Source organism: Lonchura striata, chromosome 3 (genome assembly GCF_046129695.1).
Source record: "Lonchura striata isolate bLonStr1 chromosome 3, bLonStr1.mat, whole genome shotgun sequence".
Taxonomy (NCBI): Eukaryota; Metazoa; Chordata; class Aves; order Passeriformes; family Estrildidae; genus Lonchura; species Lonchura striata.
In genome coordinates, this window is record NC_134605.1 from 13000182 (window position 1) to 13025339 (window position 25158).

At 42.8% G+C, this 25158-nt stretch overlaps 1 protein-coding gene across 7 annotated transcripts in view; it reads right to left on the reverse strand.

Annotated features, from left to right (window-relative positions):
* Positions 1-21957, reverse strand: part of TRERF1 (transcriptional regulating factor 1) — a 99913-nt gene extending 77956 nt beyond the window's left edge. For 3 of the 7 annotated variants that reach the window (XM_021547618.2, XM_021547617.2, XM_021547612.2), the window contains exon 1: positions 20924-21185. The gene's annotated coding sequence lies outside the window, so the exon portion shown is untranslated. Of the gene's footprint in view, positions 1-9237; positions 9494-10773; positions 10807-20615; positions 20834-20923; positions 21186-21910 lie in introns of those variants that run through there. The other 4 variants (XM_021547616.3, XM_021547613.3, XM_021547615.3 and 1 more) reach the window with 4 other exon arrangements.
* Between the last annotated feature and the right edge of the window lie 3201 nt (positions 21958-25158).

Below are 25158 nucleotides of genomic sequence, written 5' to 3' on the forward strand. Positions count from 1 at the left end.
ACAGTCCATTTTCCACATATGTACAGATTCCAAAATGTAACTGGTATGTATTTTTTGCAAGGAAAACGGTTTGCAAAATGCATTTACGTGTAGACTACCAAATGTTGTAATTATCTCTCTTGGGCTTCTTAGGTAGGTCAGTGAGCATGCTACAAAGGCTTCTATATTATCCATGATATTCATTCAGCATAATTTTTAGAAGCAGTACAACCTCCTTAAAGAACTACACCAACAAGTAAAATTTTTAGAAGACAAAGTGGGTTTCCAGAGTCAGAAACTTTCAGAACTTTTTTTCTTTACTTTTTATTAAAAGTTTCACAGCCTTCTTTTTTTTGCTGAAACTGATTACTTCACAAAAATGCTAAATTCCAACCATCTCATGTACTTCTATTTCAGTGGATAACATGCACTTCACATAATGACTTCAAATAAAAAAAAATAAAAGCAGAAGATATTTAAAGGGGGGGCGTGAGATACTGCCAGTTCTTGTTATAAAAATTTCTAATTCCCATTCCCTCCCAACTAATCAAGTCTGTAATAAAAGAAACACTATTTCAAAGCAGTTGCCATGTCTGTAAATACCAGCACTGTAAAAAGTTAAAAATATGATCACATTGAGCGCTATGAAAAATACACTTTTTTCCTCATGAAACAGATATGATGAAAACTCCCCTAGAACTTTAAGACTGCTCAAAGTTTGAAAAAATAGTGATGTCATTATTTTCCTTCTGCTTCTGAGAAGTTTACATCCTTACTTCCTGCTGCCTCGCTTCACTTTTCTTAACCCAAGAAACACAGGACAGGCACCGCAGCACTGCAGTGCTGGGATCCCTGGAGGAAGTCAGGACAAGTCCATTTTACATCTCACCAAGCCTCCCCTAATAATAAAAGTTAGCAACTCCCCTAGCAATTCAATAAAAGTTGCACTTCCAGAAGCTAAAATAAAAGGTGAACTATCCTCTTATTTGCTATGTCTCTGTGAGTACACAGTCCAGCTTTTCTTTCCTTTACCCTGTTCCATCAAAGGTCACAAGCAGTGTATGGAGAAGCTAATTTGTGGTCGTGGTCCTGCAAAAGCCCACGAGGAAAAGGTCCCAGAAAGCAGCTAAATGGGGTAAGCAGCTAAATGGGGTAAGCAGCTAAATGGGGTAAGCAGCTAAATGGGGTAAGCAGCAATGAAGACGTGTTGCACTACTCTGCCTATCGCATGATTGCACTCCCTGGCGTGGAGTCTCGATACAGGGCTTAAGTCAAGATAGTGAGTGTCACAACCATTTCACAGCTTGCTGTCAGATCATAGAGACAATTTTAAAGACAGAAGAAATACAGGAAAAAAGTGGGTTTGTTGTTTTTGTTTTGTTTTTTTTTTTAACTTCAAATGCTTTACACTGGGACGAGGCACTGACAAAAATGTTATTTTAGGTAACTGACTGACTCATTTTTTGCTAAAATTAAAATTTATCAACCAATTCCTAAAGAGCCAGGCAATCTAAAAGTAGTTCCCTGCAAAAAAAAAACTGTGTTCATACTATTCAAGGAACTTCCTAACCTTGATTTTTAGGCTAACATATTTTATAACATTTTAGGGCCAACCTTGATATTGCTCTCTTGATTTCTACACTGAAACAGCGACAACTTTATTTTCCCCTTTACTTCATTTACCAAACTGCTGAGTTTTCTGTGCTGCACATTTCTCTCAGGCTGGGGTGCCCCCGGAGAGTAAAGCCTGTCTGGTGGGCTTCTCAGAGGCTGGGGCAGGGGGGAGGTTGTATTTTCCTTTTACAAATGCTGGGACTAAGACTGGTAATGGGAAACTGCTTAGGTAACCATTTCTCCCAGCATTCCCAGGAAACTGTCTGTCTGAAAAAGATATCTTTTAATTAAAAACAAAACAAAAAAAAACCCCATTAACCAGTTCGTCTGAGATTAATGCCCAGCTGGTTTTGCCACAGTTTTTAAGAACTGGGTTGGCTCTTCCAGCTAAGGAGAAAGTGAGGCCAGACTCTGAGAGTTGTTGGACTGATACTGATCTGCAAAACCTCCATGAAGCCCAGCAAAATTATTCTGCATTTATTTATAGCTCCACCAATAACTGCAAAATCTGGTAAAAACTGTTTTCAGCTACTGAAACTGTACAAGCCATAAAAATCTTCTTCTAGACAACTTCTGATATTTGAATTGCTCAAATAAAGAAAGGAGCTATCTCAATACCTGTTTTTCTTAATTTGCTTTCCCAGGCTTCTCAGTTAATTCAGCACATCTACATTTAAACTTACCCCTGTTATTCTACTCTGTGCTTTGTATTTTACAACATCTGTAATTGTTTATATACATGAAACGCATATTAGAATTTGTTTATTTTTAAACAAGTGGCCACAGAAGTAATACAAATATCTGACCTTGCATTACCAACTCACCAATACTCCAAACAAGAATTTTTATTCACTTAGCATTCTTCTTTAAAACATACACACATATTCCAAAGGAAAAACACACAAGAAAATACAAAATCTTCTCCTTAAGAGTAATATTTACTTACTAAGAAAAGTTGTTTCCCTTAACTGGAATATTTTTATAGCTGGGAAAACAATTCATAAAGAATTTACTACATTCACATGCTTGTACATTTATTAGTTAAAATATTTCCTAAGGAAGTTTAACTAGCAGTTATGTCTAACATGCATCATCATTAAATACTGCTGTCCACAAAATATTACAAACAAAAGTATTTCTATAAACAACAGAAGAAAGATAATCTGTTTATCACACAGGTTGACTATCGCACCAATCATATTCAGCTTTTATAGCATTACAAGTGACAGTATATAAATGTTTAACAATCACAGCTTTGATTAGTCTTTGTACCTAAAAGAGTGCATCTACTACTTCCAATGCACTTAGTCTTGATTTTGAAATCAAGGTACACAAATTAAATTATTCGAATCCTCAACACTTACTAATCCTGTCTTCCACTGACCAGAAATACCCAAAACCAACCAATCTCCAGCACCTCTTCCCAGAAGTACCCTTTCTAGGTTTTCATATACAACAAAAGCTGGACCTTGGCACAACTTTGATAACTGCATTTTCAAATTAGAAGCCAGGAAATTAGTCATGGTAGGGCAGCGTCTCTAGGGGACAGTTTGGGTGGCCACCAGCAAGATGCGTGTGGAAGGCTGTGTGAGAGGGCAAGATTGGTATCTACCACTTCCTCCCGCTGCCATAAGCATTAGAAAAACTGAGAAAGTCCTCCCTCACTTACTGTGGGCTCAACCCCAAGCACAGGGGAGGGCCAGTGCAGGTATCCTCCATCATCTTGAGAAAGGCTAAGATCAACACACCTGGTGGGGAAAACTCCTTGAAGCCAAAGACATGTGGTTGTGCCAGTTTGGGTAAACAGTGACTTAAGTGTCTCAAGAGAACTGCACTTAGGACAATCAGACCTCAATCCCACTTGCAGGAAGACAATCCTTTCCAGTCACCAGCAGCAACATGACAGCTGTTTGACTCAGCAAGGTCATCCCAACATCCTAAAACACAGCACACTCCTCACTATGGCAAACCCACAAAGTTGGCTTCACACCACCCCCCTCCCCCACCCCCAATGGGGAAAGTAGGGCACCACCACGCCTCAAATAGGACACAGGAAACATAATAGGAAATATAATAGGAAAATCTTGCTAAGTGGACTGGGGGTTTTCTTTAGGAGCTGGCTGAGCCCCAGTCCCAGCACAAAGGCTATGACCGGATGCCAGTGTATGACCAGACTCACTAAAAGCAGTGCTCTTCCCAAGGAAATTTTAGAAGCAGAAGCAATCCAATCCAACAGATTTAACCTGTTACACGAAGTGCTCACAGCCAGCTCAGCCTCACCTTGCAGGCCCCGTTCTCCTCAGGACAGCACCGACAACCACCATCACTCCATCAAGATTTTTCTACTACGATCTGCAGAAGGTCCATGGTGCAAGCAAGGAGACAAACATCCCGCTGGGCTGAGGACATGTCCACCACTGGGAGGAAGGGGAAGAAATGGAAACTAGTGGCCTTAACTGCAGGATGTTCAAAGCTTAATGACCGGCTGCTCTGCCTACAGGGACACAGGGAGTCAGAGCCACAACAGCTCTGTGAGCTTGGCACAGTGAGAGGAGAAGAACCTCATTTCTTTCCAAGGACATCACACTGCCTAAATGACCTCCAGCAGCCTCCACCCCACTGCAGCACCCTGACCTCACAAATGCCTTCCAAAGGCTGAAGTTAAGGCTTTGGGCTGTGTTGCCTCTCTCCCCACACCTCTCACTAGGCTCTCCTTACATCACAGTGTTTGGCACAGGTTTGGGCACAGCAGCACTGCCCAGCACCAAGAGGTCAGGGAGCCAACATGCCTGAGCAAGCCCAGGGGGAGGAAGAGGAAGGAGGAAACTTGAAGACCAGAGAAGTGCAGAAGAGAAGAGATTCCTCAAACAGAAGAGCAGAATTGGGATGCCAACCTTAGCTGGCAGCAAACTTTGGCTAAACCTAACTAACCCACCTGCAATCCCAGTTTCAATGGGGTGCTGACTTCAGACTTCATAGGAAACTAAATGATGCTGTTCTGCTTTATCCTCATTAACATAACTTGCTTATTTTTTTTCAAAAGCAGAGATGCTAACTATCACTTCTGCTCAGGGCTGTGTAACATAACTAGATGCTTTCCTTTTTCACGCTGAGAAGCACCTTACAGAAAAGATTTTAGCTGTCTGTGCTTAGAAAAGTAAGCTTTAGTAGTTTCCCTTTAGCATCTCCACCACACAAAAGCTACACAGGTTAGAGCCCTTTTTCTGAAACTTCAGATGTTAATTAACAGTGAAAGAGTAATGTTAATAGCTTTGCTGTTTTTAAGCTTGCTGGGATCATTACTTTACTCCACATAGCAAGGAAAGAAGAAAATGTTCGCAATCAACAGCAAGAAGCTAGAACTGGCCCTGGGTCAGTAAGAAAAGGAAGAACTGATGAACAATGCAGGTACAATGAATTGGGTTATTGAGTTGTATGTACAGACATGACTGTGTGACAGGGTGCATATTTTTACCACACACAAATGTGTGGTGAGTTGGAGTTTCTCATTTGCCTTCTGCCATGTTAATTTATGTAGTCTGCTCCCACAGACCCTACCAAGAGCCATGCTCTCCAACAGGCTGCACTGTCTCCTGGAGAAGCCTACTTTTGGCCCAAATAAGAGTTCACCATTTTTCTCTGGGTATTTTTGAAAGCAAATAAAGGGCATTTCCACTAGAAACAATTTTATCCCAGGATAGAGGATAGTACAACACAAAACTCTACAGTGCTATTTGCATTTTAACTCAACAGTTTCAAGATCAATCTTCTTCAGCTATTAAAAAAAAAAAAATCAAAAACGTGTTGAGTGGAGGTGAAGCTTACACTTCAGATACACTACTTCTGATATTTGAGAGGTTCAGCACAGATGCTATCCCATAAACTTTCCAGCATCATATTTATGAGCACACGGACACATTTATTTCTTTGGATAGAAAACATGGAGTAGATGACCATCACATCACTGGTGAAAACTGCTATGTCATAAAATAGCTCACAGCTAGTGGAATTTGTAAGTTCCTGCAACCAAGTAGCATGTGCCAAGCCAGGCAATCCTGATGAATTACATTAGAAGCCTATAGACTTCTCAGAAATAATTAATTTGCTCAGAGTTGCATCTGCACAAAGACATATATACACTGACATTTCTGAAGGAAAATAAATTCTGACTTCTTACATTCATGTATTTCCCCTTGAGGATAAACCTGTAATATTATTAACTATAATAAAGCTCTAAAGTGGGTGCTAAAATGGTGTTTGAGGGCAGCATCCATTAGATGCTCCAAAAACATATATAAGCTAAATTCTAGTGCACTATATAAAGGCAAGTTTCAACCAGAAAGCTTTACTGTGATTTGTGGCACTTTAAAAGCACTCTTGTAACAATTTTAATAGTTTAAAATATTGGAGTTTAGTCCCAAAGAGATGTAGCTAGTGCTAAACTGCCATTTTAATGGAATTTTTGCACCCTCTCTCTATGCTCCACTTTATAAATAAACCTCTAGACTTTTTATTGATTTCTTTTAACATGATAGATTGAGCCTCTCTGGCAGAGAGGGTGAAAGAACAGCACACAAAAAATTACAGGTTCACAGTTTGTGAAATGGACAACAATAACAAAACCCCCAAGAGAAAACGATTACAACACAATGCATATATGCCTGTGTTCACTGCTTTCTGCTCTGCCTTGTGCACGTGTGTATATGTATGTATCTGCCACGACTTCCTCCTTAAATTCACCATGAGAAACAAGTAAAACAATCATGTACAGTTGCATGATGTGCTGTACATCCTTTCAGTTGCAAAGCCTAAACTTCAGTGCGTCTGACTTGAGTAGCTCGTGCTCTGAAGTGGTGTAGGACATGCCATCAAAATTTTTTCAAAGGTGTGGTAGAAGCCCAAGGTCAATGTTCTGCAGATGCAGAAGTAAAAACACTGAAGGGAGTATTTTCTATTGTATATATAGCATGAATAAGGGTAAGTTATACAGTTAGTTGGTCTTGGAGGGTCCTGTGCCAGACAGCTCACCAGGATACTGTCCTGCTGACCCAAATTCTGCAACCAGCTCTTCCCATGTGAGCACTGCCAGGTGCACTTCTGGTCAAGCTGTGAGATCACTCCTCCTCCTACGATCCAGCTCAGAAACATACTACAGAAACACCATGGCAGAATCAAAGCTTACTACCCCTGTGCATGGATGCCCACCCACAGGAAGGAGAAACTGTTAGTTTTCTGACACAGAGACAGACCTACTTGAAGTCGTGTGATCAAATTCTCAGTTACCAACATTATGCAAGGGATAAGCAGAACAGCTCATACCACAGGTTTCTTTCTTACATAGGAAGAACATGAAGGACAATCAAACAAAAAGGAAACAGAACACTGGCAGCAAACTAAACTAGGTAAGTACAATCAAAAATATTTAGCAGCCTTTTGCCTTTATCCTGTTTGGTTTATCTCTCCTTACTGCAATGTATTTTTTAAAATTTGGATCTGCTCACTATATATATGTGACTAGATTAAAAAGATTCCTTGAACACATGACTCTGCAATATGATTTAAATTCTTTGCAAGATCTCACAAACTCCTGTGTGCTTAATTTTAGAAACAAGGACAACAAAAAAAATCAAAAACCCAACAACGTCTGCCATTTCCATATGTGCTCTATATTTCACTAGTTCTTTACCAGAAATTAAGAAAAAAAAAAAAAAAAAACCAGACAAAAAACCTCCCCACAAAAGAATGTTAGGGGCATTATGTCTTTCCTGATATTTTGAAATACAAGATACTTGTGACTTGTTGGTCACCTAGACATCTGTTACATCCATCTCTAAGTTCCCCCCAACTGAAACACAGAAGGAGAGGTAATTCAGAAAGCTATTTGTGGAGATGTGAAGATGATGTGACAGCAATATCATGGATACTGGGGGGTTCTGGTAATGCAATTGTTATGCTGGTTATGCCCCAAAATGATTTTCCAAGTCCAGAGCGAATACAAGTCTCCCCAGATCCTCCTCTTGGCTGTTGTTTCTCAGAGGATGGAAGGAGATGCAACACCAGCAATTACTATCACAGCAATGATCCATGGGACCCACTGCACAAACATGCAATGTAACAGCAACCACTTATGCAACCCGAACAGTTCGGGATGCTTGACAAACACTGAGGGACAGGCAGGTTCCAAGAGTGGGAGTCTGCCAGACTCGAGATCTCATGTCACATCTCCAACCAGCCCTGCACCACCCAAGTCACCAAGCAGGGATGCAACACATATCCAATTCTGTTCCTGGGGCTGGTACACACATTAGAAGGGACTTTGTGTTTTCCCTGATTTAGCCAAACCACATATAAAAGACCCAAAACTTGACCTCTTGACTACTTCTTGAAGGTCACATCTCTGCAAATGGATTGTGGAACTGAAAGACCAGCACTGCTACCAAACACGCTGTTGCTCTGCTAGGAACACGACCTTCAGAGGCCAATGCTTTCAACCTGGCCTTTTTGCTGGTGCTTAACTCGCACAATTCTTTAATTCCATTAAGCATCTGATTTTCAAATATCGCTCCGCCTTGGCTCAGAGGCACCTGCTACTGACAATTATCAGAGAACATATGTAAGAAAAAAAAATAGCATATGTCTATACAAATAACTGCAGCAATGAAGTGCTCCTCGCAAGCTCTAGAAGAGACAAGTCATTGCAGCAGCTCCAGGGCGTGTGCGAGCACTGACCGCTCAAACACACGGGGTTACACCAACACGTGCCCTCCCAGCACATCCCTCGGCCCTTCCCCCTGCATCCCCTTGCTCTTGACTACGGCAGAAAAAGAGATGTAAAGAAATACAAAGTGTGTGAATGGATATCGGTAATTTTCACATGCCGGGAGTCCAATCCTAAACTGTTCCTGCAAGTCTTCCTGCAGGAGGCACCTGGAGGCCTCCCTGCCTTTCTCCCGGGGCAGAGGGCACTGACTTAGACACACATAAGAATGGAAATCTCTCCACATCCATTAGTTTGTTTTGCTGTGGGTTTTTTGCAGTTTTTTAAGTTATTGGGATGAATCCCATCCCCACAGCCTCCGCCCTCCCAAAATAGTAAAAATAAATTTAAATGCTCTACATATAGGACATTATAGCTCGAAATTTAGCAGGAGAGTTAGAACAATGGTTGTCCTTTTGTCTCTGTGCACACTGGTACCCTCACCAGCTCACTACCAAGTCTGCTGCACTCAAATGCACAAATTCAACATTTCTCCCTTTTCTTAATGTATTTATTTTTCCTCTGGGAAGTGACTTACTTTAAAAATTGCTTTATGATTAAAAAACACAGCAATCAACTTTTCAAAATGTCAACTTTAATTTGATTTCTGTTTCCCTCCTCCCAGGTTCCTCAGGCTCTCACAGGAAACCCCCATGCCTCCATTTTACACTCTGCCACAGCTGTAGCCCTACATCAAGCCCAGAGGAGCAGCCCCAAAACCTAGAGATTTCTGGCAGAGATGAGGAGCTCAGCTTTGCACATGGGACATTCAGCAACAATGTAAGAGCTTTAGTTCAAAGCTTACTCAGTCTCACAAGAGCAGGTTTTGCCATGCAGGGCTCTGGGGACAAAACCTACCCAACAATGTGGCACAGCAAACTCCTGACCTGGTCATCAGAAGTGCCAAAAGGCACAGTGCCGTCCTTTGGTTGCTTCCGCTGCAGCAGGGATCCCGGGAACAACACGGGGCCACCCAGTCTGGCTGCACACACAGCAAGGAAATGAGCTACATTCCCACCAGTTTCAAAAGGCTTTGCACCAGATCTTCATTTCTCCTCACTGCACAAAATTCAGGCATTTACGATGAAGTTATCGATGTGCCACAGACAGCAAAGGAAGACTTGCAGCACAGAGCTAATGCTCAGTTAATAACCCAACAGGGAGGAGAAAAAAACCTCTGAATTTAGCATGGCTGATGTAAGCTGTGATGTCATTTCCACACATAGGCTAGTGAAGAAAAAAAAAAATCTTTTTTTTTTCACATCCAAGATACAGAGATATGTAAATTGCTTGGCTTCCATTTCAAATAAACAGCATAAGATAACCCCAAAACTTAATAATGCTCTCAGCCTTCGCTCCTGCTCTTCAGAAGACTCAAAGCCTTCAACAGGATCAGCTCACTGGGAGAGCAGGAGCCAAACCACTTGTACAGACACGCACCCTCAGCATCGTCCCACCCAGCAGTGCCAGCACGGTCTGGTTCTCACTCTTCAACACCATGTTTGGTTTGGGTTTTTTTTTATTTTGGAGGAAGTAATTTTAAACAAAGAATAATAATAATAAAAAAATCACCTTGCTCCAACAGCTCTAAAGGATTTTTTTGTATGATTATGGCCAAAATTAATTATTCTCTAAGGACAGTTTAAACAAGCCAGGTAAAACAGGTAAGAAAATGAGAAGATCAGAGAGAAAGGGCATCTTAGAATTATGAAAGATGCTCAGCTAAATTAACAAAAAAAAAAAAAAAAGCAAAAAAGCTTCATCCAAACAGAAGAAACTGTTGAAAGAACAATCTGAAAGTACAAAAAATAATAAACTTACTGAATTTGGGTAACTCAGGAAATGCTGTAGAATAATTTTACCGTTTTAAAAAAAAATTACTTTCTTTAAATGAACTCCCCCTCTTTCTCCCCCTAAAAAGTAACTTAATAGGAACTCTCCCGTAAGTGCTGTGCTTACCTATTAGGCCAGTAAATAATTTCAGAACTTGAGAACATTTATAAGAAAATTCAACCTGGAGGGTAATTTTCCTTAAATTTCTGTTTGGCAAATGAAAATAGTGTTTTCAACAGATGAATATCCTTCCCTGTAATTGTTATTCTGTTGCCATCATGTAAATTGGTGTTTTACACAAATGCAGCTTTAAACCTACCTACTAAAAGAAAAACAACCCGAGATAAAACCAACCCTCACAGAACAGGGTAGAACAGTACTAATAACATGTAAGCACAGGTTTCTAAATAGTAAAAAAGTCATTGCATAATTTATTCATTTTCCTACTAGTTTCACAGATGAAGATAGCAGCACCATGAGATAGGCAAAAGATTTTTTTTGCCTTTAGCTTAGTAATTTACAAGCCTTTGAGTTTCACTGCGTTTTGTTGTTGTTGTTCACCGGGAAAATACTGTGGAAATAACATTTACCTGCATTCTCAGTGTACAAAGCTTGCTGAGCACAGCTCCATAGAGACACATCCCCAGCGAGCACCACACAGATTTACTGTAAGGTGGTGACTAATCCTTACATGTATCACTGAGTCAGCCTGAAAGTTTGTTCATTCACTCAAACACCGCTTCTTCCATTCTCCTCTCTTTCTGATCTGCAGGCAGGTGTGAAATCTGCCGTTCCTCCATTCAAGGAGGGCTTCTTACTGCCTGAACAGGCAAAAGGTGCAGGTACAAAAACTTGCTGCTCTTGTAGAGGACTGCCCTAAGAAAACGCACGCTTGCCTACACAAGAGCATACAAACAACAGACCAAAAAAAGAAAGCCCTACATTTGCTGTCAGCAAGAAACTTCTGTGTATGCAAGGAAGGAGCCCTGCAGGGAGGGATTCTCCAGGGGGCACAAGCTGACCCTGCTACTGGAAAAACTTCCCGGTTCCCACATTTGGCAATCTAACGTACAAAGAGAAATGAATGCCCAGTTTAAGTTTTACTGGTAACAAAAGCAGTAGCAGAACCATGCAGGTACATATTCTATACAGCTGTAATGGCCACGTATAACTTTGCATTTGCTGAAGCCTAAAATAAGATGCCCCACTCTTTTGTTCTCTTTTTTTCGTTTCTTGCAATTTACATAATTAGCAGTACGGATTTTCCAGAAATAACCTGAAAGTAAAAGTTCTTCCTGAAAAAAAAATAAAACAGGAGCTGTTTATGCAAAGGATAGACCAGGGCTTAAATGTAAGGATTTTCCTTACATAACTGAAGCCCATCATCCATTTTGTAATTATGATACATTATGATACTTCAACTAGAAGAATACAATTATTACAGAGTAAAATGATTACAAGGAGCTGCCATCACTTATACGCAGACCCAACCTTGCACCTTTCAGTCACACGGGTAGTTCAAAAAACTGTAACAAGATATGCTAGTCATTGCTACAGATGACTAAAAACTGAAAAATCTGGTCCATACTGAGCACACAATCCGATGGAAGCATTCCCATCAGCCAGCTTTACGTAGTAATCTATGTGCCATTGCCATATAATGTCTGCACTGCAACCTTATTCATTTTGGACCATCACCTACTGGCTGAGAGGTGGCCTTTAAAACCAGATCAGCCCATGTTATTTTAATGAACCTCTACTTTAACTAACGATCAAGCAGTTAGCCTAGGGATTGTATGCTGACAGACTTCCAGCATCAAAGTACAGCTCCTTTCATAAATTAGAGTAATTCTGTGGTATTGGTCTATCGTTTATGTATGTGCATGTAACGTCCAGATTAAAACTTCTGAAAGTTGGAAATCGTTGAAATAAAAGTCTGCTAAGACTTTATCATTCCCACTCATGTTAAGCAGTACCTTACTATGCAGGCAACCACATTTGGCTTAACTTACATACTTTTCATTAACAAAACAGTACTTAATCCAATGTCTTTTTTCTGTGAACCTCCCTTTTCAGGTGTATTATTTCTTTAAATCTAAAGCTGTTTTCAACTTCAAAGACCAACTTTCTACTACAAGCAATATAGAAGCAGTAAAATTCATCCCCTGCAATGCATCTTTGGTTTTCAAGTATATAAACGGTGAAATCTTTTTTCGTTTTACCTGCAAGGCATATTCTCTTATTCATTCTCTTTCATTATAATAGCAGTAACTTTAGAAAAGTATTAAAGTTAATTATAAACCATCTCTTACAAAATTTCATAGTCCTAAAAAAAAACTTCTTTTCCTCACATTAAAAAAATTTTGTCTCTCATTTTTCTAATGTTATCAATCTCATACATACAGCAGCAATACTTTTTCATTGTGATCCATCCTGCTCACATGCCAACTTACTGAACTCTGACAGCATAAAACAAGCTTAACTGACAAAAAAAAAAAACAAACAAAAAAACAGAGAATCGCTGTTCACCATCACAACTAAGAAACCTCTTCAAGTCTTGGAAACACAGGATCAATGGAAGAATGAGGGAGAATTTGCCTGCCCATACTTCTGCAAATATTTTGGCTTAGAGGAGTTACTGCCACCTTAAATTGAGATATGCTCCTACCATATTCAGAAGTAAGTGTTTAATGTAGTTATGAATATGAATCTCACTTCTCCAGACATAAATTGCCTGCTAATTTAGAAACCTCTCTCCACTCCCCCACTCGGTACCTGATGCTTTGCCATGCAGACTTACGGAAACACATGGCGATGGTTTGCAGGGCATTCCTGGAGATGGGGACAGAAAGGTCATTAATGCCCCACTGCTTGTGCTCAGAGACACCTTCTAACAAAGCAGACACTTGGTTCCTACAACTTGTGTTACCTTGGTGTGATCAGGGGGCTGAAAGCGCTTCCAGACAGAGGCAAGAATGCCATTTCTGACACTCAAATGCCTCCATGAAAAGACTGTATCTTGCCTCGTTTGGCATGCTCCTGTTCACGGCAAGTGTGCTGCCAGAGAGAGTTAGAACTTCAAACAGCTTTACTCAACCCTTTCAAATAAAGCATCCTGGTTCAGCATCTCACTACTAAAGCATATCTGTCTCTGAGATGGTTTTCTGCCTTATTTTTGCCAGAAACTCTTTAGAATATCACTGCAAGTACTTGTTTATTATCATTGCTCTGATGCTGAATTCACATTTTTACAGTGATCGATAAAAACTAAATCAGCTCACTACACACTCAGCCCACACATGAAGAAAATTAATTTAACAAGATCAAAGTGGTCTACCTTCTACTGCTGTAAAATCACAACCAGCCTGATGTTTTTTGCCAGTTATCTTTGAAGAATGATTGGAAATGAATAAAAAAATCATTCTGGAAGCATATACTGGAATTGCAGATACAAAATAGAGATAGGAGGACACACGCAACCAACCACATGGGAGACCTTTGCTTGAATTGGAACTGCATGGCAGGCCAAAGCATCAGTGCTCTTGCAAAGCTGCACTACACAGTGTGGATGAACATGAAGCATTTCTTCTGTTTCACCAAGATATATAAGGGTTCCTCTGCAACACTAAATATAAGCTGTTGAAAGGTAACAAAAAAAAAACCCAAAATCATGCCAATGACTTAACATCTGAACTGCTTCAACACATTTCCCTCCAAATATACTAGGGACACAAGCAGCAACAAAACTCCTGCGTTCAGCATTGAGCTATACATGGCATGTACTCGTGGTTCAGGTGACTACAGACCCCAGCTCAGCTTTGGTAATGGCCACAGGGTTATTTCAAGGCCCACTGTGGCCTAGGAGTCATTAAAGATGCTTTTATCCCCTCAAAAGAGTGCAGCGTGCAGCCCTCTCCTTGCTGAAAGCAGCAAGGGGCCAACTCAAACACCATCACCTCTCTGCAAGGTAAGCCCAGCTTCCATGATCAGGATAAAACAAAATATAAAAGAGGCAGACCAAAAAAGAAGCCGTTGAGATGATGTTGACAAAACTTTAAGTCAATATCCTAAATATTTCAGGGCTTTGGAAGTCTACATTTTAGGGAAAAGAAAGCCCAGTTTACCTACGTAGGGTCTTCCAAGTATTCCTACATATGAATCATGTAAAGTCTGATGAGCATCCACTATTTTATTTAATACACTACTACTGTTGCTAACAATGCTAATTTTAACATCACATAAGGAACAAATAGGTAGCAAATCTGCTTACAAAATATCAACAGCACTATTTACTAGTCAGGGTTGTTTTTTTCTGGTACAAACAGGATCTTTCACTAGGACATATTCTCCACCAGCAGAAAGAGAAAGCAAAGTAGCAGAAGAATGAAGCACTGGTGGTACAAGTCCAGGAGGCAGCAATGCCACCTGCACTCCTGCTCCAACACCCAGCACCTACAGGCATTTGCCAAAGAAGCCCGATTTACCTCCTCCTCCTTCATGAACCACTGCACTGTCCAAAAGAGTAAGTAACTTTTAGTCTCTGATCAAAATGTGTATTACAATCACCTCATCTTATGTCTCCAAACTTTCATGGATTTGCAATTAAGTATTTCCTAACCTGCAGTATTTTAAAACTGTATTCAAAGTACGTGGGATCTCTTTTGACAAAGAAAAGTATTATTACATATGGACAACATACTTCATAACATATTTCCTAGTCCCCAATAAACTGTATTCTATTCTGCCTGGAGAACAGAGGGCTATTTCAAATTATGCAAAGCTCTAGCAGCATTCATTACACAAGGACCCACTTAAGATCATACTCTTGCAAGAGCACCCATATGCATTAGAGCCACAGGACAGCAGGTTCACCTTACTGACATTCCAGGATTGTAGTGGGTGCTCAGTTAGGAAAATGAAAGAAGTTACTATGTAGGTCAAGTGTGGAATTAAAAAATTTTTAAAAGGGCTAATGTAGCTGTAATTGGCATAACCCTCCAAGTGTAAATAGAGATCCTTCCAGGAAAATGCACTTCTAGTTCTGATTTGGCATGTGAAACATGACAGTACTGGGAAAAACACTTCCCTGCTAGTACAACTGGAACTCCGACAGGACCCTCACCCACACAGAAGTGTTGCAAAACCCCTCAATGCCCTAATAATATTCAGTATTCACCAGCAGGATTTTTGGTTTACTGGAGAAAATGTATTTAAAGTCATTTCTAAACACACCAGCATTTGCTATTTTTTAGTTTTAAATATAAAAACTAGAACACAGACTTCCTTCCTATCCACCCTCATGCCCCCCCAAACACACATACACTAAAAATATATAAATAAAGGAAATGAAACTTCCCCATCAATGAAAATTGAGGGCGGGGGAGAGGGGGAGAAGAGAGAAGGGACGGGAGAACAAAGAAAAAAATTATATATTTATTTTTTTTAAGACAGATGATTTCAGCCATTCTCAAGTTTTAAACTTGCTTCGCAGCATTGGGTACCTTTTTTTGCACAGTCTGATGCTGAAATTATTTAGGATTTGACATTCACTTAAAAAGAAAGTACCTGATATAAATTCTGCACCTCAAATGGCCCTTGTCCTTTAGAAGTCCTGGTAAGCCTTCTTCTAGCCAGATGGCGTGAACAAAAACCTCACCATCAGGGATCCTTTAAAAAGGAGGTGCTGATAATTTAACATTTAACTTACACCTACCTATTTTGCTGGGGCAATCCTTCCCAATCCATATTTTGCAGTCTTTACTCTCCAGTGTTAGCTGGAGTAAGTTTTAGTACCTAAATCTCAGTTTGAGTTTTTGCATTTTACTGAACATGAAGTTTTTTGATGGGGGGGGGGGGGGGGGGGGGGGGGGCAGAGAGAGGAAGGAATCAAAAAATACCATCTACAACAATCTTGTTTTGCTATAGTTGCAATGAACTTTAAACATGAAGAGGAAAAAAATGGCAAATGAAAACAAAATCCTGCAGCTCTGCACTTCAAGGACATATCACAATGCGGGCTCTATAAAAAAATCTTACCATGAGCAGTTGATGAGGGGAGGGAGGGGAAAGACAGAAACCATTTTCTTGCTGAACTAAACAGACAGGAGAAAATTTGTGACAAGACCCAGGATGGCTGCTTGAGACATTGGTGGGGTATGGAAACTCAGCACTTGTCACCGTGTGCCTGGGAAGTGACAAGAGCCCACCTGAGCAGAGGAAGCCGAAGAGAAGCAATTTGTCTGAAATTCTAACAAAATTTAAACTGTAAATTGGAGAGTGACAAACTAAAATGAAGATTTTAAAAAAAAAATCAACTACCTTTTGAATCTGCCTCATATCAGGATTTTGGGTCTTTCCAGAGCAAATCATCAGTCAACTATGAAAACTTAGGTGGGCTGTTTGTGTTACAGAGTAAGCTGAAACCACAGGACTCATTTCACTCAGAGCCTCAAAATATATCTAATGCTCTAGGACTACTCCAAAACCCTTCAAAACCCCCACTCTAGTGCAACGAGTTTAAATTTAAAAAAAAAAAAAAATCAAACACTATTACACAGTAATAGGGCATATATTTAAGAGCATGTCCTGGGTTCCCCAAATCATCATCCTCTCAAGAACAAAGTAACATAAATTATGTATTTTCCTTCAAGTTTCTGTGGCAGCAGGTTGTAGCCTGAGCACATTTTCCAGTTTTTCCCCACACAAATCAGTGGTTTGGGGTTTTTTTCTGCTGCTGCTTTGAGCAGGTCCAGGTGAGCCTACATCCCCACCATCATGAAGTGACACAGGCAAGCCAGAAAGAAAGAAAATAAACTTTTATCAAAACACTATTCCTCGTGCTCACAGAAACCAGCATCCAACAAGAACCACTGTCAGTATGAGCTGCTGGCCAACTGTGTCACCCACTTTGTCCTCCTGGCCAGCCTGGACATACAGTGGCAGCAGCAAGGAGATGCTGGTGCAAGAGCCCGTTCTCAGCATTTCAGATCTAACAGGAGATACTCCCACAAGCTCCATAGTTAACTCGGTGCCTAAACGCATGCTGCTCAAAAGTAATTTCAGTGAATCTCTTAAATCTGTTTGGTTTCAAGCAAATAGTTGCTAAAGAAAAAAAAAACCCAATAAAATTGTTGCTACTGTTCTTTGAACCAGGTTCAGACCTACTCTGAAGGAAGAGTTGCCTTTCTTAAAATATATTTGAATGTGCTATTTTAGTCTTTATCTTAGAAGGCCCAATTTCCCCTCACAGCCCTGCAACTGATTACAGTAATAGGTTTCTTAGAGATGGACAAGTTAAGAAGAGGTTTTGTAACTTCACATACAGCAAAATGCATGGAATTTGCTGCCTTCCTTTTCCTTTAGTTTTGAATGCAGCCCCCCAGTCCCTCCCCACTTACACACATGGTAACTCTACCCTTGTAAGCAGTGCCATGGAAGTCAGAGACACCACTTGTGCTCCTCACCTTTACATAAATAACCACGGGTGTGGCAGCTACTCCAGGCGGAATTCATATGTGCACTTGAAGATGCTTTTGCCTACTTCTCTCAAGTGGAAGGCATGCAAAAGGATCCGTTAATTTCAGGGACAGGAAAAATTGGAGTTCTGATGATAATTTTTTATTGGAGCTATGCAGCTCTCAAAAGAATGCAAGGGGAGGAAACAAATTGTTTCCACATCAACCATTACTTTGTGTCTGTCAAACACTGCTTTAAAAAAAAACCAAAAAACAAACACATATTTCTAAGGAAGCTGAAATGAAACTGCCTTATCTCACAGTTATTATGACATATTAAGGAGGCACAACGTAGGGCCCTTCTTTTTTAAACTGTTCCATTACAGTATTGGCAAAGGGAGAGAAGGGCCTTCTCAAACAGTTGGCTGAGTAAGTTTTTAGGTGATATATTCCCCACTTGATTGGAACAAACAAAAAAAATAAGATTAAAATATTCACAGCAAAATATTAACTTACTGTTTTAAGAAACCTACAGTACTTTAAAGAGCTGATCTTCTTATACTTTTCTCACATTCCCTGCCCGATGCCAAGTTATGAGTCCAGTTTATAATTGCAAGCCTCACTGTATCACCTGAAGAATTAAAATGGCCAAAAGAAGAAAAGTAACAAAATTTTGAGTTTAAAATCTAGAAATTCCTTTTTTCTATCTAGGCTAGTTGAGCACTACCCAGAAGCAAAATAAACCTAAAACAAGGACTTGCTTTATGATCTTAATGAATACCGGAGTATTTGCAATAGGCATATCATCATTATTAAGATACAGGTTGAGAAAATTAAATGGCTTAGGCATGGAGACTTTTTCAGTCTATCAAAATACAACATGAGTCAATGTTAGGTAGAGAGGTTAGTCATGCTGTGGTTTATTTACACTCATGTTGGCCCGTGATACTAAATACTGGAGGCAGGATGCCTGGCTAGCTACCTGTGGCCTCATCCCTCTTTCCTAGGAAGGGATGCCAACAGCAGAACATACACTGACACAGCAGCATGATAAAGCTCCAGTGTTACCATATCACCAAAAGGCCAGTTCTCCAGTTCACATTCAGGCCAAGTTTCACAGTGAAGTGCATTACTTGTACTTGAGTTTTTTTGGCTTTTCAATATACGCAGGTTTGACCACTACACCACATGCTGCTCAGGTCCTCACTGAGGTCTCCAACTTCAGAAACACAAGCTGCTCATCAATAGTAGAACAGATTGCTCTAGAGTGTTCATTTGCACCAAAACTTTTTGAGTAGGCTATCCTAAAGCCTTTAATTTTTCCAAAGATTATCAGAGTATCCTCTACAGTAGAAAGAAAAACAACACATTTTCTTCATATGAAAAATCACTTATCTAAATTCTGGAAAAAAGTCTTCACTTGTTTTATGCAAAGCTGCATAGCATGCATGCAGAGAGCATGCATGGAACATAGAGCCCTTCTATGTTATATGTGTGCCTTGGACAACGCTTAGAAAAAAGATAAGATACCAACCAGGGCTTATTAAATTCCATCACTTCAGTGGACAAAAAAGCAAAATGGGTTACTTCTAGATAGATGCACCTTACTAATGCAATGGCTCCATCCTGATCCAACTGATCATCCAAGACCACGAAGCAGATAAGCGATGACAGCAAACAGCTGCACGTACCACATGCAGGAACAACTCATGCACACACTGACATTGTAATGATGGGTCACTTCACCATGGCACTATACCCTGAGTGAGGGCAGCAGACACATCCCTGGTCCCAAGGGAGCTCTGCAAGACAGAGGCCCAAGCAGGATGGGTACTGGCAGCAGAGTGGCCCTGCCGAGCAGCCAGGCCAACCCTGCCAGGTGAACTCTCTCCTCTTCCCATACCCACAGTAAAATTGTAGCTACCAACGGCATAAAACTCCCCCCTCAGTGCTTGCATGCTTAAACCATTAATCAATCAGTTAAACACAATATTTTCCATAAATATGTAAGCTATGGGTTATCCTATGTAATTTGCTGCCATCATGTCAGTATGTAAGCATGTATGAACCTCACCTGTAACTATCTGAATGAGGACCAGCACTGATGTGCAAGGACAGCAAGTGCAGGTTAGATTTTACAGCATGAAAGCAATAACCTGGCTAGGTTTACATCTCGATCAGTCAAGCCTGGTTAGTTGACAGGCAGACGTGAAAACCACTCTGTAAAGTCAGCTGAAGGATGAATAGGCATAATCCATTTATTAACTGGTTAACTGCCGATTAATTTCACTTGCAAATCGCCTCTCCGGTATTTAAATACCTGGCTAAGAGTTTTTGTTGCTTCCCACTCCGTAATTTTGACGGGCCAGAAAACCGGAGCGCCCCGCCAGCGCCCAGCCCGCCGAGCGCTCCTCTCCCGCAGGAATGGAGGGAGAAATCCCCATTCCTCCGAAACGAGCTCGCCCCACGCGGTGCCGCCCGGGAAGGGCTCCACAGCAGAGCCCCGGGACCGCTCCGCTCCCAACACTGACACCGAGACGGCACCGAGCGCGCTGCGGGACGAAGGACGAGAGGAGCAGCGCTCGGGTCGCCCACTCGTGTCAGGGGCCGTGACGGGCAGCGCGGCTCGGAGAACTTCCGCGGCGAGCCGCCCGTCCCCGCCTCTGCTCCCGGCACGGCGCGGCGGCGCCCGGGACTCGCAGCAGCGCCGCGGCGGGGGCGCCCCGCACCGGCCCCGCCGCCCGCCGGCCCGGGCAGGTACCGGGCAGCGCCCCCCGCCCGCCCGCGCCCGACGGGCAGGAGGCGGCGGCGGCAGCCGGCAGGGCCTCGGCGCTGCAGACCGAAAGTCAACTGCGAGCTGCAAACTTTTTTCTCCCTCCTCCCCCACCACCCCCCCCCCCCCTTTTTTTTTTCCCTCCTCTCCTTCCAGCGCAGCCCCGGCTCCTGCAAAAACGAAACTTGCGAAGCGTTGCCCCTACCTGGCGCGAAGTCTGCAACAAGTGCAGGCGGGCGGGGGAGGGGGGCGGGCGCGGGGCTCGTGGCGGTGTCGGCGAGCGGGAGCAAATCGCGATATTAATTTATTACGGAGCTGCCCCGGGCTCGGTCCTACTTCACTTACAGTACGGCGCCCATCCTGTAAACAAATATCGCTCCGCCAGGAAACGCACTCCCCCGGCCCGGCGCGGCGCGGCCCCGCTGCCCGGCACCCACCCCGGCGGCGGCGGCACATGGAGCGGAGCGGGGCGGGGGCCCCGCGCCGGGGGAGGCTCCGGGCACCGGCACTTACCTCCGGCACGGCCTCCCCCGCCCGCCGAGCTGCCGAGTCCGTGATGCAAAAAGAAAGAAAGAAAAAAAAAAAAAAAAGAAAAAGAAAAAAATCCCCAGTGTCAGCAAATCGCTGTCAAATAATTTCCTTGCAGCAGGGAGCCGGGAAAAGCAGAAGCAGGAGGGGGAGGAGGCTGCGGGAGGCGGCGGGATCCCTCCGCCGCGATGGGTCTGGCCCCGGGTAGCGAAGCAGGAAGTAAGGTGTCGGTGGCGCCGCGGCCGCCCGGCCCCGCGGCGGGGCGAGGGGCGCCCGCCGCCCCCGGGGGCCCGCCCGCCGCCGGCCGTGCGCCGCCGCCGCCGCCTCCCTCCCTCTCTCCCTCCCTCCCGCTCCGCCGCGCCGCGGTCTGGCCGGCAGCCCCTCCTCTCAGGGCGGTGAGCGCAGCGCAGGTGCCGGGGCCACTGGCGGCGACCTGTCAGCGGCTCCCGCCGGGTCGGCGGGGTGCGGGCGAGGGGCTGCCGCGGGATCCCGCCGCATGCCGCAGGGCGGTGGGGCCGGGCACCGCTCCCGCTCCCGCCCGGGCGGCGGCGCCGCGGGACGACACCGCGCCAGCCCTGGGGCCGAGGGGTCCCGCCGCCGAGGGGCTGGGATGCTGGGGTGCTCCGCTGGCGCCGGGGTGTCTTGCGGAGCGGGGCAGCCGTGCCGGGGCCGGGGCTCCGGGCGCTGTCGGCCTCCCCAGCCCCGGGCTGCCGGAGGGGAAAGTGGCCGCGGTAAAGGCGGGCTCTCGCTCACCCGGGAGCTCTCCTGCCCTGAGCGGGGAAGGGCTGCTGCGCCTGCCGGGCCGCCTCCGGCTCCAGGGCGGTCCTCCGCTTTCGGTTAATTTAGAAGTTAATTCTCTAATACAGCGAGCGGTGTAGGAACTTGCTCCTGTGGTCACTGATCTTTGCCATTGGTCGTCCTAAATGATTTTTTTTTTTTTTCTAAGTCGACTGAAACATTTTGATTAAATACCTCATCGGTCCTTCTTCCCTTGGGCTAGGCGTTTGCATTAGATTGCACCAAAATGTTCCCTCGAAGGGAAGGATTTTACATCTTGGGGATAGATATGTGATGCATACAGCTTATGCAGTGCTCTGTTTAAGCTCACAGACAATGACAGACTGTAAGAAACCATCGCTGGGAAGAGAGAAACTGAAACGGGGATGGTTATAGGCCTACTTCTGCCTTCAAAGTGGGAAAAAAACCCCAACAGGCAAAACTCTCAAGGGTTATAACGAACAGAAAAAGGTCTTTGGTGTTAGCATTTGTAATTCAGCCTTACATTATAATGGTTACCAGCAGCCTCATTTTCTTTTTATGGTCATCCTGGTTTCCTGGTTGCATGACACTTCCTTCGGCCCACTGTTCTTAATAATTTAACCTTTTATGAAATTGTTTTGATTTACAGTGTAGATTAGAGCAAGAGTGAAAAAGCATGATATCACCCCTTGGCTATTAAATTTCTTTGAACTATACACAAATGTGAGAAAGGCTTGTTTTCTTCTTCACCAGCTACTAATTTTCTAATTTTATTTTTACTTAACTGAAGAATACCATTCAGATATTGTAAGTTCTCTGTGCTGAGCTATGCAAAATCTATGCTGAATTTTGGATTCAATGGTTGGCTTGTTTGCTTGCTGGAGTCCTAAGTCATATAAACTATGATGAAAATAGAATTAAAACCACAGCTCAACGAGTGCTTTGCCTCTGTTTGCTTTTTGTGTCTAGTCTGGAACCCAGAATAGCCCATATTACTTGTGATTTCCAAAATGACCTCTGAAAATAAACAATGGAATTTAACAATCTTTCTAGGTTTGTCTCAGCATCTCTACTTGCCCAATTAATCAATACAAGCAAATCTCTGTTGAATCAGCTGGGTGTTATTTGATTTACCTGAAACACAAAGGTTTTTGGTATAACCCAAAATAGAAGCAAATGTCTAATTTAAATTTGAACAAAGAATCATTAGCTCAGTTTGTTAGAGCATGATGCTAGTAAGGCCAGCATTGTGTCTTTGCCTCCAGTATGGGTTGTTCACTTAAGAGTTAGACTTGATTATCCTTGTGGGTCCCTTCCAACCCAGAATATTCTGTGATTATCAAGAAGCCTTCTGACATGCTACGAACTGGACCCATCTTACTCTGCCATAACAAGTTTAGCTACACAAAATTTAGCTCTGGACAACATTTCCATAAAATTGTGTGGCTGGCTATAGCCAGACTGCATTCTTTGTGTTTATCCTGCCAGTTATGAGTTGGTCTCCATCAAAAGCACAAAATCTTAATTTGTGTTCTCAGTTTTCCTCATCCTTCTCCTAATCTTTTAACGATTTGAGTATCAAGCTTCCCACTTTCGAATAAAATAATCAGACTGATTTACAGTATTCAACCTTGGAATAATTCTATGGGCTTGTCATGATCTTGTTCAACAAGGATTTGGCAGGGATACCTGGCGAGTTGGTGGGCTGGGAGCCTTCAACCAAGGGTGAGGTCCCAGCTGCCCGCTTGCTGCTGTCAGAAGAGGGAGACCTTGCCCTCTCTTCCCTGCCCGCCGAGCTGGCTCATCTCGCCAAGCCAGAACACCATTCCCTCTCTGGGCTGAGTTCCTGCCATTTTGGCGAGCTCCCTGGGAGATCAGCACAGGGGGAGCTGGGGGCTGTGGCGTGGGGAGGGCCAGGGGAGCCCTGCAGCAAGTTGGCACGGTGGTTCCGCTGCCTCCAAAACCCTCCAGCCCTTAGGAACAACACAAAAGCAGCAAATGTCTTCCAGTCACTGCCACCACTCTGTCAGAGTCTTGTTAGCAATTGATGCATTTTCATTTTTTTCTAAGCGGGGCTGTTTCAGAAATGAAAGCATTACAGAAGTTTAGAAGTGACAGAGGTCTCTGATCATCCTCCTGGTTCATTCCTTTCTGGCACAGAATTGCTGTGTCATTATTTTCCCAAATGCCTTAGTTTTCATTAGAAGGCTTTGCCTTGAATTTGTAGGCTTTCCAAGAAAGACAATGCTGAAGAAAACATACTGTAGCTGTGGTAAGGAGGCAACATGCCTTTGTTCAACAACTGGAGTCATTAAAATAAAACCACTTCAGGCACTTTAAAAAAATCACATTTATGTAAGTATCTTACTGGTCAAAGTCACAGCAGCCAAAATACAGGTGTTTCAGTTTCTCGGTTTTAGATGCCTGTTCCCAGGTGGAATTTTGAATTGTGCATGTTATCCTTAAAAAAAAAAAATCAGACCGTAATTATCTGAGTTCATAAAACAAGACTAATGACAGGCTTAGATTTGTTTCAAGGGGGAGCTTTTGAGCCATAAATTGTACTGATGGATTTAAATTTAAAAGCAAGTTCAGTTTCAGAATGTGACATTCGACATAATGTGGACTTTATATTTGTAATTGAGATTATGGCCTTATTTTCCAGAAAAAATAAAAGCCATTATGGAAATTTCAAGAGATGACAAATCTGCCCTTTGGTACCTGTTATTTTGGTGTAATTACTTATCCACCCCGTGGTTAAATGCTTGACCTTGATTTTTCTTTTCAATTTGTGGGTTTTCCAGCATGAAGTTGCTGGTTCTTTCCTTTCTAAATCAGGTTAGTATCATGCTAATCTCTTGGATTTAGTCAGTTATTTGTCTCTTTCCTTTTAGAAGTATAAGACACACTGGAGTCCTACAGGAGTGACACTAGTAGAATAGTTTTAAAAACCAAACGCGTGTTTTCTATGATAACATTCCCTGTGCATCAAAAGAGAAGTAGACACAGCTTCGCACAACGTGAGCACACACAAAAAAATACATTATTATTGACAATGGGCTTGCTCAGAGAACAACAAATGCATAATTCCACGTTGTCCCTGGAAACATTACCTCTGCTTTGTTTCAAGGTAATGTTAACAACCCTGCTCTTTCCTTGGTGCTCTTGCCTTTCCTGTACGTTGGGGTGTGGTGTTTCTCCCTCTTAGGTCCTGTCACCAGGAGGCTCAGGACATGGAGAGCTTCCAGGATAAAATAGCTTACCCTCTTCAGTGTCACTTCTGACTGCATCCATTGCAAGTTAGAAAAAATGGCCAAGGGTTGAAATGGAGCTGAATAATTTTTAGTAGAAATACATCAGAATCCCAGCTACTGCCAACTATCACATACTTCCCTTTGTCCACTTCCACCACCCAGGTGAGGAGCAGGCCTGTGTCAGAAGAACAACAACCCAGCCTTGCT